This window comes from Pelmatolapia mariae, linkage group LG3_W, assembly GCF_036321145.2.
Source record: "Pelmatolapia mariae isolate MD_Pm_ZW linkage group LG3_W, Pm_UMD_F_2, whole genome shotgun sequence".
Taxonomy (NCBI): Eukaryota; Metazoa; Chordata; class Actinopteri; order Cichliformes; family Cichlidae; genus Pelmatolapia; species Pelmatolapia mariae.
In genome coordinates this window covers 33,868,297-33,883,219 of record NC_086229.1, presented here as the reverse complement: position 1 = coordinate 33,883,219, position 14,923 = coordinate 33,868,297, and the positions used below count along the sequence as shown (strand labels likewise).

General features: G+C 40.9%; 1 pseudogene; it reads left to right on the top strand.

The window, feature by feature from the left end:
- Positions 1-14,923, top strand: part of LOC135932642 (uncharacterized) — a 310,350-nt pseudogene that overhangs the window by 189,152 nt on the left and 106,275 nt on the right.

Here is a 14,923-nt window from a genome sequence, read left to right as displayed (position 1 = left end):
GGAGAAATGTTTCATCACTCATGCAAGTGACTTCTTCAGTCTCAGACTGAAGAAGCGTTTCTCCCACAAAATGCTACGTGAAGATGAACATAGTTTGAAATGTTTATTGAAAAATCAAGGTAAAAGGTAAATGGCTGCAAATAACTTTGTTGTTTGCAAAACTTGTGCATAGGATTTTAAAATTGACAATTAATATTTGCATTTAAAGTTATGAAATATGATTCGTTAAACATGTTTGTGGTTGTTACAGTAAAAAATATCACTTTTTCTACTCTGGTTTTGTGTTTTTTGTCTGATTATAGATCAATTCTGGTTATACAGTATGTCAAAATGAAAACATAACTGTAAATTCAGACATGTGAGGTTGTGCTGAAAAGAATGATACCAAACAAGGCAAAGTAAATAGTTTTTAAAGGTGAAATGTGGAGAAAATCAAAAGTACTTAAAAATGGCCAATTATACCCTGGACCCCAGAGGATTAGACTTTTTTTTTTAAAGTAACGCAATAGTTACTTTTCAAGTAATTAATTACTTTTAGAATATTGTAACTCAGTTACTAACTCAGTTACTTTTTTTGAAGAAGTAACTAGTAACTATAATTACTTTTTCAAAGTAACTTGCCCAACACTGCAAGCAGCACACACATCTTCATCTTCATCATGAAGGAAATCCCGCTGATCCCCTTTAATTTCACTGAACTAACCCACAGGACAAACCGCGCTCCTCCGACTCTCCGCTGACCTACAAACTCAAGTCCTCTTTCGGTTTACACCGGAAGTAAGTCGGAACCATCAGGACGTCAGATCACACTTTCAAAATAAAAGATTTTTATTTTATGAAAATTAGAATGATGTCAGTGGCTTAAATTTTGAAGTAGCTGATCAATAGGCAGTAGATGATAGTAGATAGTAGTAAACATGCTAATCTATATGTTCTTATGTTAAACCATGCAAATGAATAGGACCTGTGTATGTAGCCATGTAAAATGAGAAGTTCTTGTGACTTCAAGTATTTTACAGTAGAAAGAGAATGAGCAGCTGAGTTAGTTACAAATATACTGTATTATCATTTGATGTAATTGTGAAGTCTAATTGTTGAATGTTGTCATTGTGGTTCTTAAATTTGTAAGTCTGAGTTCAATCTATAGGATCAAGACATTCCTTTGTCTCTGACCACTCTGTGCTGGGGGAGGTTTTATTGCAGATATATCCTATCTGACAGCTCTGTATCTTGTGATGTTGCTTCCTACTTTTATGACCCTTTTGGTGAGCAGGAAGTCATGCATACAGAGAGACACACACACATTCTCACACACACGCACACACACACACACACACACGTTTTTATATGTCAATAAATAGCTACAGGGACAGCTGCTCTTTGAAGGATTTGGGGCTGGAGACAGGTTAAGAGCATGAGAAGATGTTCTGTTATGTCTTGTTTTCTTCATGATGAATAAGTCTCTAAACTAGCGGGGCTTGTGGAAACACAAACCCAACAGTAATCAGCTCAAGCTTGAGCTCTGGATAGTCAATAGTTGTTCTCCATGATTTGTTTCCTATGTCATGTTTGTGTAATCAAAGGCTGTCATGCTGCCTTTATCTGTTTTTTACTGCACTGCAAATGTCTTCAGTTATGTTTCAAAGAACTGAAGTGTTTTTCCCTCTCAGTATATTTGTGTAAATATCAGTGTGCACAGAAGACCACTAGATGGCAGAAGAGTCTGAGCAGCTCGTATGTTTCTGTGCTACTTTTACTGTGTTGGTTGTGCTCAGTCACTTGTATTCCCCGAATGCAGTAAAAAGTCTTGTTCTGTACTCTAAGTGTGTTAAACTGTAAACAAATACACACAAACACAACAAGCTCATATATTTGACATATTAGTAAACAAACCCAAACAGAGCGAGCATCCTTTTCATCATCTGGATGATATTTTGCAGCAGAAGTCAAATCCAGGTTAATTCTACCTGATCCAGCTCTCCAGATTCTTCTTCTCCTATCTTCTTGTCTATCTCTGGACTCCTCTCCTCTCTATCACATTCTCTCTTTAAAGAAGTGGCACATCGCCTACAAAATGAATCCCAGCTACTGATTTATATTTCACCACAATAAACATGTGATGAAGCCATGAAAGGACACACGGCTGCAGCGTTTTGAACCCTCTGACTTTTTGAAGTAATGAAGAAATACACGCAAGCTCCAAACACTTTTACAGAACTGCAACCAGCTGATATGTAAGTGTCACTCAATGTGTCAGAGCTCTGTCTCCATGTCCAAGGCGTGGGTATAACCCCTATGAGGAGTGTGTGTGGTGGGGTGGTGTCCAAATCGCCTGTGTGGGTTAGGAAGGTGGATCCAGAACAAAAGGAGTCTCTCAGTCTCTCAGTGGGTGTGTGATGAAGGCACACAAATAAAAAGCCAGCCATATATGTCAGTAAGATATAGAAGAATACATGAAAATATTAGCCCCCCATTTTATTTTTATGCTTAAAGTCACCATCTTTTGGAAAAACTACTGTTAATGTCTATTTTGCTGTAATATACGTTTGTCCAGCAGAGGGAGCTCTGTGCTTTACTCATCAGTAGCTGACACCTTGCTAGAAGAAGTGTAGTCAGCACCGAGTAGCTCCTGTTAACCTGCTGTTTCTCTGTTCTTGCAGTTTGTGCACAAATAATCTGTTGCGCGGGAGATGAGTTGGCTCATCATTTTCTACAGTGTAACAAACACGATGCAGGCTCATGGACTAACAGCTGCTAACTTCCATCCAAACACACATCCAGTTCACTTCATGATGAGTCGCGTCCCCACCAACATTGTTAACAACACACACACAAACAATGGCATTGACTGCTTTGCACATGTAAACAAACAAGACATGGTGCTACAAAATGGCAGCTGGGTAGTGTAGTGGTAAGGCGACACACCTTTGGAGCGGGACGTGCAAGTTTGATTCCTATCCAGTAAGGGTCCTGGCTAGACCCCCCATGATAAAAAAAAAACAAAACAAGCCCTGAAATGGCACGACTTGTAGCATGGACTCACAAACATTTCACATCATGTTGTACTCTGTATGATACTGTATGTGACAAATAATACCTCGTCTCAAATCTGCTCCCTGGAAAAAGAGAAAAAAAAGTAGAAATGTGTTTATAAAATCAAACAAAAGCAGCTATATTTCATAATTTTATTCCTAACATGTGTCTAATCTGACTATTTGAAGACTGAAAACCAATTGTTGACACAATGTTTGTTTTGAACAGGTTTCACATTTATATCCACCATGTTATTATGAATGACACAGAATGATGATGTGGGAAAAGCTAAAAATATACATCCGTCAATTCTCTCCTGCAGGGGTCGCAGGAGCCTATCACAGGGGTTATATTAGAGGAGCCGTGGTGCGCCCTAGACAGGTGTCCCGTGTGTCACAGCGCTAACACAGAAAGACAAACAACCATTCAACCCCACAGACAACTTAAAATGACCAGTTAAGCTAACCCCACTAACTGCATGTCTTTGGACTGAAGCTGGGGTACGTGTTCGATTCAAACTTCTTGGTGTGAGGCAACAGTGCTAACCACCATGCTGCCCTCAGGTAATAGTTAAAAAATCTTTATTGACAAAAAAAGCCATTCTAGAGAAAAATTAGAAACAGCGAGCAGACACAACAATACAACCCTGTCACATATCTTCAGCTCAGATCCACAGGCAGCAGAGATTCAAGACCCCTAAAGGACTTGGTGTGGGTGTGATGTGTGGTCACCCACGGTTGTAGTGAATCATTTGAGTCATGTACAGGGTTGTACTTCCATCAGGACGTGTTGACTTTATTTTATAGTACCCTTTCGTGGTACACTATAATATAACAAAAAGGACACCTGCATCATACATGATAAATATTAAAATAAGATCATGTGCAGATATCACTCGTCAGTCTTTAGGCAACATCCTCTGTGTGAACATCGTCAACAACAAGTAATGCTGTTAGACCTGTTTCATTGGCCTCACAGTGGTATGTCTTTGGAAAGAAAATGTTTTTCAAAAAAGCTGAAGATTATTGTTTTACTTTTCCCAGAACAAGTGTTTTAATTCATTTCAATTCAATTTTATTTATATAGCGCCAAATCACAACAAAAGTTGCCTCAAGGCTCTTTATATTGTACAGTCGATCGCACAATAATAGATACAGAGAAAAACCCAACAATCATATGACCCCCTATGAGCAAGCACTTTGGCGACAGTGGGAAGGAAAAACTCCCTTTTAACAGGAAGAAACCTCCAGCAGAACCAGGCTCAGGGAGGGGCGGAGCCATCTGCTGCGACCGGTTGGGGTGAAAGAAGGAAAACACGATAAAGACATGCTGTGGAAGAGAGACAGAGATTAATAACAGATATGATTCGATGCAGAGAGGTCTATTAACACATAGTGAGTGAGAAAGGTGACTGGAAAGGAAAAACTCAATGCATCATGGGAATCCCCGGCAGCCTACGTCTATTGCAGCATAACTAAGGGAGGATTCAGGGTCACCTGGTCCAGCCCTAACTATATGCTTTAGCAAAAAGGAAAGTTTGAAGCCTAATCTTGAAAGTAGAGATAGTGTCTGTCTCCTGAATCCAAACTGGAAGCTGGTTCCACAGAAAAGGGGCCTGAAAACTGAAGGCTCTGCCTCCCATTCTACTTTTAAATACTCTAGGAACAACAAGTTGGCCTGCAGAGCGAGAGCGAAGTGCTCTAATAGGGTGATATGGCACTACAAGGTCATTAAGATAAGATGGGGCCTGATTATTTAAGACCTTGTATGTGAGCAGCAGGATTTTGAATTCAATTCTGGATTTAACAGGAAGCCAATGAAAGGAAGCCAAAACAGGAGAAATATGCTCTCTCTTTCTAGTCCCTGTCAGGACTCTTGCTGCAGCATTTTGGATTAGCTGAAGACTTTTCAGGGAGTTTTTAGGACATCCTGATAATAATGAATTACAGTAGTCCAGCCTGGAAGTAATGAAGGCATGAACTAGTTTTTCAGCATCACTCTGAGACAGGATATTTCTAATTTTAGAGATGTTGCGCAAATGGAAGAAAGCAGTCTTACATATTTGTTTAATATGTGCGTTGAAGGACATGTCCTGGTCAAAAATGACTCCAAAACACAAACTCTTGGACACAATTCACACAAATCTTATATTGGAAGTCAGACGTTGGTCTTTTGGGGGCCTGTCTTCAGCCAAAAAACACTGCTTACTGACCATAGGTGTTGGAGGAGAAAGTTAGTAACTCTGCAGGGACATGGTGGACAAAGGTGATAACCCACATTAAAGAAGAGAACTGGATGCATTTATAGAGAAAACTGATTAACACAATATGTATGTGATAAGTATGAAGGGGGGTTATTGCAAAAAAAATATGCATTCGTCATACTTTAAGAAGTGAATTTGATAAAAAAAAAAAAAAAAAACGGTGTGGCTTAACATCACATGCAGTAACACTGATAAAATCTGCTCTGTGTGAAACACAGCAATCTGTGTGCTTCAACACAAAATGACCGTTGTTGTTTCACTGTTACCAGAATTAATGCTTTAAAATACAAATTTCTGTATATGAATTTGAAGTGATTACAACATGATCCTGTGCAGATGTGAACCACCACCCACTGTTTCCTGTGTGGATAAGTAACGTATGTGTGGCACTGAATTCAAATTCATCACACAGTCATTTAAGAGACAACAAAATGAAGCTCTGTTTAGCACCTCATGCTATAAAGAAGTCTTAGAAACTAAGAAAACCATCTTGAATAGCAGATCTACAGTTTGATGGTACAACATCTTCAATGAATGTGTAAAAACAGAAGTTACCTTGGCATCTATTAAGTCTTGTGAAAGGGGAAACAGGGACTTTAGACTTATATACAGAAGGTCTACAGTGTGACTGAAGTGCATCTACATTTAGGTGCATGCGTCTGAAACCTGAACCTCCCTCTTCTCCCCGTGTTTTATGCTGGCCTGGAGAGATTTTCTTCTAATAAGGAGCATTTCCTCTGTTATTCTCTCATGTGTCCTTAACAGTGTGACATGCTGGAGCTGCTCCTCATCTTCTAAATTTCCCTGGGGCTCCAAAGCCTCTCTAAACCACCAAGATGAGAAGCATGCGTCATATATTTAAGAATTCAGAGAATTTTTTAAAAAAGGAAAGTGCAGAACCAGTCACTCCAGATATTTGTCAGAGGTGCAGAGGTGCATGCGTTTGGCTCTGGTGGACCTGCTGAGTGTGTCCTGTGGTGTGTGATGCTGGGTGTTGGCAGTGGGTTTGGGTCACAGTTTTAAACTTCAATGAAAGAGTGCAGTGGTCAGTGCCTTCCGCTCGGCCTTGGTACATGTGACAAAAAATGGCAACTGCGTCCGAAATTTGATGACATTAGCACTAAATAAATATGAACCGTGGCTTTTTGAGCAACTTTCTGCTTTGAGTCAGTCATTCTAGAGCAGGGTTCTCAACTTTGCCCCCGTCACTCCTGTTTGGGTGCAGTGCTTTAAATTGTTTAACACAAAGACAATCCGAGCAGAGAGCACAAACATGCTGAGAGACTGAATAGAATAGAATAGAATAGAATAATCCTTTAATTGTCCCACAAGGGGAAATTTGGTTGTAACAGCAGCCAAAAAGATACATATACAAACAAACAGGACACAGAACAGAACAGAAACATACACAATTTCTTCTTACATATTTACAATTTTACAATGGACAATGGTTACTATAAACAGAGTATTGTACAGTTTTTAACTGGATGTGTTAATTCAGTGAGAGAGTCACACACTAATCTATACACTTATGTCTGCAGTTTAACTGCACTCAAGAAAAGCACAAAGACCAACGAGCCTGACTAGATTCTTTAGTGGGGCCCTGATGACTGTGTTGGAGGTGGAGCAGAACCAAAAATTTAGATACTTAAAGTCTAAGATGATCTGAAACAGGTGCAGTTAACAATGGCTCTCCAACGGTTTGTGTGCCGCTTCACTGTGGTGATCATTTTCTTCTGCAAAGGTAAGAAAAGTGATTTTTCCTCAGATATTTTCTGATTACTGAGGTTATATCAGGGGCCGAAGAAATACGAGATAAATTAGAGCTACAAATGCTCACTGTTCTAAATACATCTTCTGCAGAAGTGTGAACAGTCCGTGTTGAGGGATGTGGGGTCTTTGAGGATGGAGGCAGCTCTCCTTTGGACTTTGTGATGGTAGATGCTCTGCAGAGAGGGCAGCGGAGTCCTGATCATCTTCTCCGCAGTTGCAGTTGTTATCACTCTCTGCAGGCGTTTGCGGTCCATAGCAGTAGTGCTGCAGTACCATGTAGTGATGCAGCTGGTCAGTGTGCTCTCCACAGGGCAGCTGTAGAAGCTGCTGAGGATCTTGGCTGACATACCAAATTTCCTCAGCCTCCTCAGGAAATACTGCCACTGTTGAGTCTTCTTGACCAGCTGTGTGGTGTTCAGTGACCAGGTGAGGTCCTCAGTGATGTAGACGCTCACTTACCTAAAGCTGCTCACCCTCTCCACTTCAAGCCTCTGGATAAATAGCGTTCCATGAGGCCTCCTCTTCTTCCTCATATCCACTATCATCTCCTTTGTCTTATCAGTGTTGAGGTTGTTGTCCTCACACCATGACCAGACCGTCCACCTCTATCCTATAAGGCGCTTCATCCCCACCAGTGATGATACCGATCACTGCAGTGTCATCCGCCAACTTCAGTATGATGTTCTCTTTGTAGGAGGCAACACAGTCGTGGGGGAACAGGGTGTAGGGGATTGGGTCTGAGGACACAACCCTGCATAAATGAGTGAGGGTGTGTGTTTTCAGAAAGGGTCCCCAGGCTAGGCTTCCCCAAGCTACCTAATGCAAAGATGCAGATTGTCTTTTAAGATGTTTTAAACATAAAGACTTAAGACTAAGTGGGTGGATTTTGATAGAAGAGGTAAAAATAACTGTGATTAGATCTTCAAGTTGGAAGAAAAAGTCAATGCTTCCTTTCACATGTTGTTTTTGAACACGTTTGTCTCTGTTTTCTCACTTTCAGGTTGTCATTCAGAGCAGCCCGGTAAGCATCCAAAACCTTTGAACCTTTTCTTCCTTCTGTCAGCTGAACAGTAATGAGACCAAATACACAGTAATCTCCACATTTGTTTCAATGACAGTGTGCTGACTTGTGTGTTTTTCTTTAAACTGTGAAATTATTTTGTTCCAGTCTTTCCACTTTTCTGACTAAGAGGAGGAACCATCTGTTTATCACATATATACCACAATGTTCAGATGCTTTTCAAAATAACATAAATGTCAGTGCTCAGGATCTCCCCGAAAAGCGTTGCATTAAACCATTTTATCTGTCACCTCTGGGTGGTTTTAATGTGGTGGCTGATCTGTCTACTCACTGTTTAACTGTGATCTCTTTTTTGGCAGACTGTGGCATCAGGGCTGTGAACAGCAGCAACATCACAGGAGCTCACGATGCAGCACCAGGAAGCTGGCCCTGGTTTGCTAATGTACACTTTGTTGATGGAGGGTCTGTGATAGACGAGGCTTATTGTGCAGGTTCTCTGATCACCGACCAGTGGGTGCTGACAAGAGGATTTCTACCACAGTGAGTCACTGCTGCAAGTTTACAGTTCGTTGAGGAGTAATATGATGATGATGTAGTGTAATATTTGTGCAGTAAATGACTACTAGAGATGTTTTTACGGACCTAATACCACAGACTATACTCAGGGGAATCTACACAAAGTCTGTATGGTTTACCCAAGATACAAAAATCAGGCTGTACCTTTAAGATGATCATTGATTGCTTTGCTCTGTGATAATGATCAACATGAGGCACAATAAAAATATCTGTTGTGTTTAAAGGGATTTCAGAACACTGGTGGTCTATCTGGGCCGCAACAGCCGGTCAGATTCAAACCCAAATGAAGTGTATCGGACGCTGGAAAACATCATCTGCGATCCAAGTGACACAATTTGTCTTCTGAAGCTGTCGGCTCCAGTGAATTTCACAAACTACATTCGGCCAACCTGCTTAGCCTCAGAAAACAGCACTTTCAACAATGAGACCAGCAGCTGGGCCATCGGTTACATGAGTAAATCATAAAATATTTGATTTTATTTTACTTTGCAGTATTGTGTTGGAGTCTTTAGAAAAGCCTGATGTTTAACTTCTTTCCAAACAGGTGGAGTCAGCAATAACCTGAAGGAGGCAAGTGTATCAATATTGGGAAACAATGAGTGCACAGCCAGCTATCCAGAGCTCAGAGACAGCATCGTCTGTACGAGAGCGTCGGATTTATGTTGGGTGAGCACAACTTTTATTTATTATGTAATCTGTTGTTGACTGTCACTGAGATAATCTCACCTTTAGTGGACAGACTGACATCCATGAAGTTTTACTGACTGTCTTATACTGTGATGATCAAGTGTTCCCTTAATTTATTTCAGCAGTTTGTAACAAAAACTACAGACAAAGTTAAAACTTTAGCAGGAGGAAAAAGGTCGACCTCTAAGAGTTACACATCTGTCTTACTGACTTTTATCAATGTCTTTCCACAGGATACTTTTGGGGCACCACTCATGACTCAGAGTGAATCTGTCTGGCTCCAGAGTGGACTTTTGAAGGTCATTAAATGTGGTGAATCTCCTTTTGTATACACTGCTTTGTCCCAGTACCAGAAATGGATCAGCGAAACAGTCACAGGGACGCCACCAGGCTTTGTTACCTTCCCCTCCCCACACAGTTCATTACAAACCACTGCTCCTCCCACTGCTCCTCCCACTGCCCCTCCCACCGCCCCTACCACCACATCTCCCACTGCTCCTCCTACTGCTCCTCCCACCGCCCCTTCCACCACATCTCCCACTGCCCCTCCCATCATCCCGACATGTGTCGGTGTGTTTTGCAGTGGTGAAAACCTGATCCACTTCACTTACTCCACATCACTGTGTGTTCTTGTTGTGTTGCTTCATGTGTTTGCTGGAACTGTTGGAAACTAGATCAACACATTTACTCAAGTTCAAGTACAAACATGAAGAACTTTACCTGACATGTTACTTTACAACTTTAGGAGCCTTTGATTCCAGGAGGGTTTTTTTTAATAAAGGTATTATTTTTATTAGATTTTTTTTCCCTCTATACATCTGTTTGTATTTGCTGTCTAAAAACTGGTTGTCATTAAGAAATGAAGCCTTCTTAAATAATTCTGAGTGAAATGTTAACATGTTGTTATCACACATTCACTAATTTCTGTTGTTTGCTCAAAATCTTAAAGTAATCAATTAAAATCCTTTGAAATCTTCTTTTGTGGTTGAATTTCTTCTGTGTCCACATAATTAATACGTATGTAATTAAATATGTATGGTGTTTTATTTTTTTTCACCTCCAAACATTAACATATGAGGTCATCTTTCTAACAGCGAGCAGGAGGTGACTGTGATTCTGAAGCAGACAATGGCACTGCTGATGATTTGTTCCATGACCAGTTTTTGGTTTGTATATTTCAACATTTTATTTAATACAACATGATGTATTCTTTTAAGACATGATCCACTGAAGAGCCAGAAAGGATGATCATCAGGCTCAATTCTACCTGGTGATTTACAAATCACTGTCCTTCATATGTCACATCACAGCAAGCAACTGAAGCAACTACGAAGGAGAGGGCAAATACATTAGAGGATTACCATGGCAACAGTGGTCACTGGTCACCAACCCATCAGCAACAAAGCACAGACTGCTCTGGATTAAAAACTGGATTAAAGGACACTTAGTGAAACAGGAAAATTCAGAATTCCAATTACAGGAGTTTGTCAAGAACCAAGATTCACACGCACAGTGAGGACCCAGCAGAAAACTCAACACGAAATTCACAGGAACTCTGTACAGATTTATTTCACATAGATAAATGATCAGGAACAACCAACAGAATGAGAATAGAACTCAAGCCAAGGAAACCAGGAACTGAAATGCCCTGGGAAGCCATGATTGAGACTGTGGGAAGCTGCAACCAAAAAGGGAACAATTACTTGTGAAAGCGAGTTGAGTTGGAAAGCGGAGGGTGAAAAATAAGATCTAGAATGCTACAATCAGACTCAGACCAAGGAGAGACAGATGTAACCCAGTGTTAAAAACTGGATTAAAAACATCAATGCTATTTTTGTTAGATACACTGGGCAACCAATCACTGACTGGTCTGACCCTCTCCCAATCTGTGTGCCTTTGTGTACCAGTCAGTAGTGATGTGCGATACCACTTATTTCCTTTCCGATCCAATACCAAGTAAAATTCAGGGTGGTATCGACGATACTGATTCGATACCGATACTTTGTACAAAAACTTGTTTTATTTATTGTATCTCAAATTTAAGTGTCATAATGATTACAGGACATCCGATTGCTTGTTCTTATCACTTAGTAATGCAGAGTTCATAGAAAGAAAAGAACTTAAGGTGTGCGCTATTTGAACACCTTGTCTGCCTGCAGCACTAAAGGACTCAGTGAGAGGCGTCTGTCTCACCCTAGCAGCACCTGTCCCTCTCCTCCTCTTCAGTTCACCTCAACATACGCTCGTCATATTCTGTGATATGATTTACTCTGAGGTGTTTGACAAGGTCAGTGGTGTTGCGGCAACACTTCACTTTTTTTGCCACATGTATCGCAAACCAAGTCTCCGCTGTTTGTGGAAGGTAAAATAAGTCCGCACATGACTCCAATTATGCTCAGCCATTGTTGTGAGTGCGCACGCCAAGGAGCTGCGAGACATTTATTTCGCACATGACTATGAAAGGCGAAGTAGTTCCTTCGAATGTTGACAATCTGAATGATATAATTACTTTCCACTGTCTTCATGTTAATGATAAACTACAAATTTACCCTAAATTACTAAAATAGCGATATTTTAATGTGAGAATCGATTCTAGAACCTAAATGACTGTATCGGAGGAATCGATATTTCAGTATCGATCCGCACATCACTACCAGTCAGATACACCACAGACACAGACGAGGAGAGATCAGTTGCTTGTGTGTTGAAGAAGCTAACGGGGTAGTAGCAGTCTTTTTCGGTGAAAATAGTCAGAGTGATAGTGAATTCCAAAGGCCGCCGCCACTGGTGCAAATGAAATTCTGTGGCCTGTTGTGTACACAAAGCTTGATTTTGGGGAGAGGCATGTTGCCTGCGGCAAACTTAAAAGTTGTCATAATGGTGAATAAAATGAGTAAGAGTGCCTCAGAAGGGGATGGAATAGATTGAAAAGTATTCACCGAGCAGCACTTAGTACGCAAATCATTGAAGAAAGGAAAGAACAGAAGTAAAATTGTGTACTAAGCAGATGAAAAAGTGAGTGTGAATGTGCCTGACGTCACTGTGTGTGTGCGCGTTCCAGAGGAGTGTGGAAGTGTGTGTGTGAAGCAGTCTCCAGCTGGGGCAGAGATGATTCTGCAGGTCACCAGCTACCCTAGTGGACACAAAAGAAATAAAATCGTTGTGTTGTTGATGAAAACATTAAATAATGATAATAATATGCAGTGGGTTTTATGTTTCTCAGCCTAAACAACTACAATCTCACTTTCTGTTGTTAAGACAGGAGAATTAACCATTGATGAGAATGATGAAATATGTCAGTGTGTCACTTGCAGGTGAAGAGCATACCTGGATTTTCTACATGCAGCCATCGGAAGAAAATTACAGGTTAACACCACTAGAAATGCTCAGGCCGGGTTTTTGGCTGAATTGTTTTTACAGCTTCACTTCCATTGGTTCCTCATCCTGAAAAGAAAGGTCCAAGGAAGTTAACTTCTCCCTGAAGACAAGAAATGTCAACATGGCAGTCCAAGAGACAACAGTGTCCTGAGCAGAGAGACCCAGCAGCAGCAGTATGTGTAAAACGGCATCAGAGAGAAAGAAAACCCATCAACTTGACTGAATGGAGATGCGTTTCCAGCAAGCTGCAACTTCACTGTGTGTGAAGGACTTTTGACGAGACTGTCTGAGTTGACATTTGACACCTTTGGAGTGGAATGGCAATGAAGGACAGGGATTGCACAGGGCAAAGCTGGACAGAAGAATGGGCACTGGACTGCTGCTGTTTAAAGTGGGAGAGGAGACCAAGGTGGAAGAAGGAGCAGGTGAGGACACAGAGGAATGCTGTTGTTTGGCGTGGGAAATCAAATTTGGGTTAGTGAATCTGAGGAAAAAATTGACTGCTTAAAGTGGGAAAACTGGGGAGTCTGGAGCACCACAAAATGAGAAAGGTACACAACATCGCACACACAAACAGAAAATGCATTAACCCTGCTAACACATACATACAAATACAATGAAGCTCATGAAGATCAGACAGCATCTTAAGCATGTGTTTCTGTTTATCATCTTGTCCAGTTCACTTAGTAAGAGGAAAAGTGATACATAGACTAGTGGACTAGTATTATAATAGGACTGATGATTGCATTATAGATGGGGGAAACAGGATGCTGATGAGGGGTCTTGAATGAGTGAGACTAATAGATTGTTGAGTCTCCTGTTTCAAGTGTGTGTAGGAAGGTTTTAACATGGCACACATCTGGTTACATGGGAAAAAACTCATGTAATAAGACATTAGGGTTATGTTGTGTGGCTGATGGATGAATATTTGATTAATCTAGCTGATGTTTTCCTTTTGTTGCAAAGTTGAACCTGCAAATTAGAATAGAATAGAATTCAACTTTATTGTCATTGCACATGTCACAAGTACAGGCAATGAAATGCAGTTTGCATCCATCCAGAAAGTGCTTTAGCCGTGATATAGATATATTACAAAATATATATATTTAGCAATAATATAGATATATAGACTTATTAAACAAATGGGTGTGTTATAGGTATGAGGTAGGGTACAAAATATGGGTCTATTATGGGTATGTTACAATGTACACTTTATGCAGGTAGGTTATGACTATGCTATAACTTTAAGTATGTCCAGGCTGTAGTGAGTGTACAAGCTATGTACAGGATATAAATTTGAAAGCATACAGAAATATGAACTATGCAAGTTATAAACAGTTGTAAACAGTTGTAGAATTAAAATTATCGTATTGTACAGTATGATTGTCTATACAGCATTTACAATAGTGCAGTTAAGATAAGTGTAATATGTGGATAATTTCCTGTTGGAGTCAAATTGTTGAATGTGTTGTCAAGTAGTAGGATGAAAGACATTCCTTTGTCTCTGACCATCTGGGGGGGGGGGGGGGGGGGGGGGGGTGTATTAGGCATATTCTATCTGAAAGATCTGTTTCTTTTGTTGTAAGCTTCCTGCTTTTATGACCTTTTGGTGAGCAGGAGATCACACACACACACACACACTATGTGTGTGTGTGTGTGTGTGATCTACGAGGAGGGCTGCTCTTTGAAGGAGTTGGGCTGGAGACAGGTTCCGACCCAGCCTTCCCTCATTAGCAAGTAAAAGACCGGTTGAAGATGTTCTGTCTTGTTTCCGTCCTTCAGGAGAATAAGTTTCTAAAACTAGCGGAGCCTGTGGAAGCGCAGGCTCAACAGTTCCCATACCAGACTGTTATACAGTTGGTCAGGATGTTCTCGATGGTGTAGTGATAGAAGTTCACCAGGATGTCTGAAAACAGGTGGGTCTTCCTCACAGTCCTCAGGAAGAAGAGGCGCTGGTGAGCCTTTTTGACCAGCTTGGAGCAGTTGGTTGTCCAGATGGGATCCTCGGGGATGTGGACTCCCAGGAACTTGAAGCTGCACACACAATCAACAGCCGTCCCTGTAGATGGATGGATGTGGGTCAGCATTCCTTCTGTAGTCTACGATGAGCTCCTTGGTCTTCTCAGTGTTGAGCAGCAGGTTGAGCAGCAGGTTGTTGATGTTGTTGATGTTGCACCACTCAGCCAGACAAT